The 5,888-nt window shown below is 44.4% G+C and overlaps 2 pseudogenes; both read right to left on the bottom strand.

The window, feature by feature from the left end:
- Positions 1-3,819: 3,819 nt before the first annotated feature.
- LOC134931191 (5S ribosomal RNA) lies at positions 3,820-3,937 on the bottom strand (annotated as a pseudogene).
- A 121-nt stretch (positions 3,938-4,058) lies between these two features.
- LOC134930694 (5S ribosomal RNA) lies at positions 4,059-4,176 on the bottom strand (annotated as a pseudogene).
- Positions 4,177-5,888: the final 1,712 nt, after the last annotated feature.

Here is a 5,888-nt window from a genome sequence, read left to right as displayed (position 1 = left end):
AAACACCACGGGTAGGTGGTATACAATTATGGATGGACGAGCGACTGCTGACACAGAGGTAGCTACAGCCGTGGACTACCGTACTGCGTCTGCTGCTAATATAGACTGGATGATAATGATATAAAAAAAAAATATATATATCACTACTGCAGCCGGACAGGTATATATTATATAATGACGGACCTGCTGGACACTGTCAGCTCAGCACTGCAGACTCCTAAAGTAAGCTACTAGTATCAAGAAGATAGAAAAAAGAAAAAAACACCACGGGTAGGTGGTATACAATTATGGATGGACGAGCGACTGCCGACACAGAGGTAGCTACAGCCGTGGACTACCGTACTGCGTCTGCTGCAGTGCTTATATAGACTGGATAATAATGATATAAAAAATATATATATATCACTACTGCAGCCGGACAGGTATATATTATATAATGACGGACCTGCTGGACACTGTCAGCAGAATGCGTTTATAGAATAAAAAAAAACACCACACGATGAGTGTTTAACTTTTTCAGGCAGACAATCACAATATACTGGTGGTCAGTGGTCACTGGTCAGTCACACTGGCACTGGCAGTGGCACTCTGGCAGCAAAAGTGTGCACTGTTAAAAATATGTACTCCTGCTATAACTGCTCCCCAGTCTCCCCCACAATTAAGCTGTGTGAGCAGTGAGCACTCAGCACAGTCAGATATACAGTATTACATAGATGATGCAGCACACTGAGGGCACACTGAGGCTGAGCACAGATATGGTATGTGACTGTGTCACACTGTGTATCGTTTTTTTTCAGGCAGAGAACGGATTAATTAAACTGGTGGTCACTGGTCACACTATCAGCAAGTAGTACTCCTAATATGCTCCCCAAAATTAGTAAATCAAGTGTCAATCTCTACTACTCTCTAGTCTACTCTAAACGGAGAGGACGCCAGCCACGTCCTCTCCCTATCAATCTCAATGCACGGGTGAAAATGGCGGCGACGCGCGGCTTCTTATATAGAATCCGAGTCTCGCGATAGAATCCGAGCCTCGCGAGAATCCGACAGCGGGATGATGACGTTCGGGCGCGCTCGGGTTAACCGAGCAAGGCGGGAAGATCCGAGTCTGCCTCGGACCCGTGTAAAAAGCGTGAAGTTCGGGGGGGTTCGGTTTCCGAGAAACCGAACCCGCTCATCACTACATGCCTGGTGAAAATACCAAAAAAATCAGCTCTTCGGTGTGGAAGTATTTCAACAGAAATGCGGACAACATTTGTCAAGCCGTGTGTTGCCTTTGTCAAGCTGTAATAAGTAGGGGTAAGGACGTTAACCACCTCGGAACATCCTCCCTTATACGTCACCTGCAGCGCATACATCATAAGTCAGTGACAAGTTCAAAAACTTTGGGCGACAGCGGAAGCAGTCCACTGACCAGTAAATCCCTTCCTCTTGTAACCAAGCTCACGCAAACCACCCCACCAACTCCCTCAGTGTCAATTTCCTCCTTCCCCAGGAATGCCAATAGTCCTGCAGGCCATGTCACTGGCAATTCTGACGAGTCCTCTCCTGCCTGGGATTCCTCCGATGCATCCTTGCGTGTAACGCCTACTGCTGCTGGCGCTGCTGTTGTTGCTGCTGGGAGTCGATGGTCATCCCAGAGGGGAAGTCGTACTCGTAAGACCACTTTTACTACTTCCACCAAGCAATTGACTGTCCAACAGTCCTTTGCGAGGAAGATGAAATATCACAGCAGTCATCCTGCTGCAAAGCGGATAACTGAGGCCTTGGCATCCTGGGCGGTGAGAAACGTGGTTCCGGTATCCATCATTACTGCAGAGGCAACTAGAGACTTGTTGGAGGTACTGTGTCCCCGGTACCAAATACCATCTAGGTTCCATTTCTCTAGGCAGGCGATACCGAAAATGTACACAGACCTCAGAAAAAGACTCACCAGTGTCCTAAAAAATGCAGTTGTACCCAATGTCCACTTAACCACGGACATGTGGACAAGTGGAGCAGGGCAGGCTCAGGACTATATGACTGTGACAGCCCACTGGGTAGATGTATGGACTCCCGCCACAAGAACAGCAGCGGCGGCACCAGTAGCAGCATCTCGCAAACGCCAACTCTTTCCTAGGCAGGCTACGCTTTGTATCACCGCTTTCCAGAATACGCACACAGCTAAAAACCTCTTACGGCAACTGAGGAAGATCATCGCAGAATGGCTTACCCCAATTGGACTCTCCTGTGGATTTGTGGCATCGGACAACGCCAGCAATATGTGTGTGCATTAAATATGGGCAAATTCCAGCACGTCCCATATTTTGCACATACCTTGAATTTGGTGGTGCAGAATTATTTAAAAAACGAGAGGGGTGTGCAAGAGATGCTGTCGGTGGCCAGAAGAATTGCGGGACACTTTCGGCGTACAGGCACCACGTACAGAAGACTGGAGCACCACCAAAAACGCCTGAACCTGCCCTGCCATCATCTGAAGCAAGAAGTGGTAACGAGGTGGAATTCAACCCTCTATATGCTTCAGAGGTTGGAGGAGCAGCAAAAGGCCATTCAAGCCTATACAACTGAGCACGATATAGGAGGTGGAATGCACCTGTCTCAAGCGCAGTGGAGAATGATTTCAACGTTGTGCAAGGTTCTGCAACCTTTTGAACTTGCCACACGTGAAGTCAGTTCAGACACTGCCAGCCTGAGTCAGGTCATTCCCCTCATCAGGCTTTTGCAGAAGAAGCTGGAGACATTGAAGGAGGAGCTAACACAGAGCGATTCCGCTAGGCATGTGGGACTTGTGGATGGAGCCCTTAATTCGCTTAACAAGGATTCACGGGTGGTCAATCTGTTGAAATCAGAGCACTACATTTTGGCCACCGTGCTCGATCCTAGATTTAAAACCTACCTTGGATCTCTCTTTCCGGCAGACACAAGTCTGCTGGGGTTCAAAGAACTGCTGGTGACAAAATTGTCAAGTCAAGCGGAACGCGACCTGTCAACATCTCCTCCTTCACATTCTCCCGCAACTGTGGGTGCGAGGAAAAGGCTCAGAATTCCGAGCCCACCCGCTGGCGGTGATGCAGGGCAGTCTGGAGCGACTGCTGATGCTGACATCTGGTCCGGACTGAAGGACCTGACAACGATTACAGACATGTCATCTACTGTCACTGCATATGATTCTCTCCCCATTGAAAGAATGGTGGAGGATTATATGAGTGACCGCATCCAAGTAGGCACGTCAGACAGTCCGTACTTATACTGGCAGGAAAAAGAGGCAATTTGGAGGCCCTTGCACAAACTGGCTTTATTGTAAAGACAAGATTGTAGATCTGCACCAGCTTGAAAAATAAAGGTTGTAGATAAAAAGAAAGATATCTATAAGATACCAAAATGTTGACTATTATTGAAAATCATAAATAGTACTGTGTTTTGGCGGTGCTCCCATGGATTTTGTAGTTAGCCTACATGAAAAAACAAGAGAAAGACAATATACCCTTGTGTGGAAGCACTCTTTGGATTAAATATGAAAAAGATGAAAGAAATGTGTATGGTAGAGGAAAGGACTCTTTTGTTGTCCTTCCTCTATGGTATTGGATAAAACTTAACTTTTAATGATGTTCTATAAAAATTTCACTGGAGGTGAACAAAAAAAGTAATCATAAAATCTAGATTGCCATTGTACCAAATAAGGTTCTAGATATAGCAGGTGAAAATTTTTATGTGGTTGTTGTATAATTGTTGAAAATAAACAATATATACAGGTCACAGAGAGGATCGGATTGTAAGATAAGCTTAGAAAAATGATATTGGATTGCCTGAAGGAAAAACGGCCCACAGCACCTAGTATTCCCTGGAGGTCTCCCATCCACGTACTGACCAGGCCATACCTGCTTAGCTTCCAAGATCGGACGTGTTCGGGCGCATTCAGGATAGTATGGCCGTGGGCCGTTTGTATCAAGAATCACTGGTGATTTTTTGTGCTGATTAGAAAAATGGCCTGGGTATTCAGCTGAGAGGCTGTGAAATTGTGGGGGAGATGTTCTTAAATGTGATCTCCTGGAAAAGGAGGCCCACAGCACCTAGTATTCCCTGGCGGTCTCCCATCCATGTACTAACCAGGCCATACCTGCTTAGCTTCCAAGATCGGACGTGATCGGGCGTATTCAGGATAGTATGGCCGTGGGCCGTTTATTTCAAGAGATAAGTGAACAATTGTCAGGTTTTAGAGTATGTGTAAATGGTAATTAACCAAAATTCCCTGGGATTGAGTTGACAATTGTCAGGTTTTAGAGTATGTGTAAATAGAAATTAACCAAAATTCCCTGGGATTGGTCCTGGGAATTTGTGATTTGGAAACAAAATCCAAAATTATTAGTCCCACTGAAGGGTAAGGGGTGCTGCTTGTGATCAGCAGGGTGTTAATTAAATGATCCTGCAGCAAGAAAAACAGGGGGGGTTTTGCTGTTGTACTGAAAGTAACTATCTAAAGGTTTTTCTTGCTATAAATAGCAAATATTATTGATCAGATATGTTAAATGTGACAGCTGAGAAAAACCATGTATTCTGTGTTAAACAAGATTGTAATGGCTGACAAAGCAGTTGCTGATTATCTGCAAATAGGTTCAATCCTAAAGATAATCACAAAGCAGGCACTTGGATTGTTGGTCCCAGTGGAGGGATCTGATGTGCTGTTTAAGATGCCGGCACAGTATTTGTAGTAGTCACTACTTGTTAAATTTGTCTGCTGTAAATAGCCAGTGATCAGATGAATCTACAGAAAATTGTTTAAATTGGCACAACAGAGATAACAGTCTTTTAGTCCATATATGAAGATTTTAGAAGCTTATAGTACATGTCCTTTATCAACTAATTGCTGGATTCAATCCTGAATAAAAAGTACGGAGCAGATAATAACGTTACAAGACCCAATTTAAGGGTCTGAAGCGCTCTTTGAAAAACGGACACAAAGTTAAATGTTAAATGTTACCACTTCCAGTGATGTAGATATCGTTGGAGTACGGTGGCTGTAGTTAGATTGAAGATTGTGTCCGTGCCCCGTATTCTGTGACCGTGCGGCCGCCCGTTCCGGAGAGGGCGAAGCCGCAATGACGTCACTGAATGGACGTCAGAATCCGACGTACGTTTCACCTGTGAGCGGCTTGTTCACGGAAGCCCCGTGCTCTCTGTCCGCCTACTCTCCATATAAATAGGATGCACGGAGGAGTTGATAGTAATTGGATGTGATGCAGCTGAGTTTATTGGGATCGTAAATAGGTTTGATTGGGGTGAGGGAGAATTAGTACTCTGGAAGGAGTAATCAATATATTAAATAGCATACTGGAGCTGAAGTGTGATGGACTGATTAGTCCAAGCAGACAACTTAGATGATTTTGTTGTCCTGGAGACATATTGATAGTTTTAAAATGTGCAATGTAACATATAGGCAGGGATCTGAGCTATGATGTCAAAGTATTTGGCACATGAGCAAGGATCTGAGCTAGGATGTCAAAATATTTTGCAAAAATTGATTGAACATTAGAATTGTGAGAATGTAAAGTGTTAAATGGCTATTGAATAATGTGAGAAAAGAAAAGACAGTTTGCATATACTTATGCATGAAGAATTTGTGTGTGAACGAATATATGGAAACAATATATCCATATATATGTAATTGTGTGAAAATGTATTGACAGAAATAGGTAGTGGCTTTATTCTACCTAAGTTGCCCTCCCACAAGTGTGTACTCCGAATGAGTGTTTAGTGCCGCCGCTCACCTTGTCAGCAATCGGCGTACGACGTTACATCCAGAAAATGTGGAGAAGATGATGTTCATTAAAATGAATTATAATCAATTCCTCCGTGGAGACATTGACCAGCAGCAATTGCCTCCACAAAGT

Source organism: Pseudophryne corroboree, chromosome 5, assembly GCF_028390025.1.
Source record: "Pseudophryne corroboree isolate aPseCor3 chromosome 5, aPseCor3.hap2, whole genome shotgun sequence".
NCBI lineage: Eukaryota > Metazoa > Chordata > Amphibia > Anura > Myobatrachidae > Pseudophryne > Pseudophryne corroboree.
This window is presented reverse-complemented; position numbering and strand designations above follow the sequence as displayed.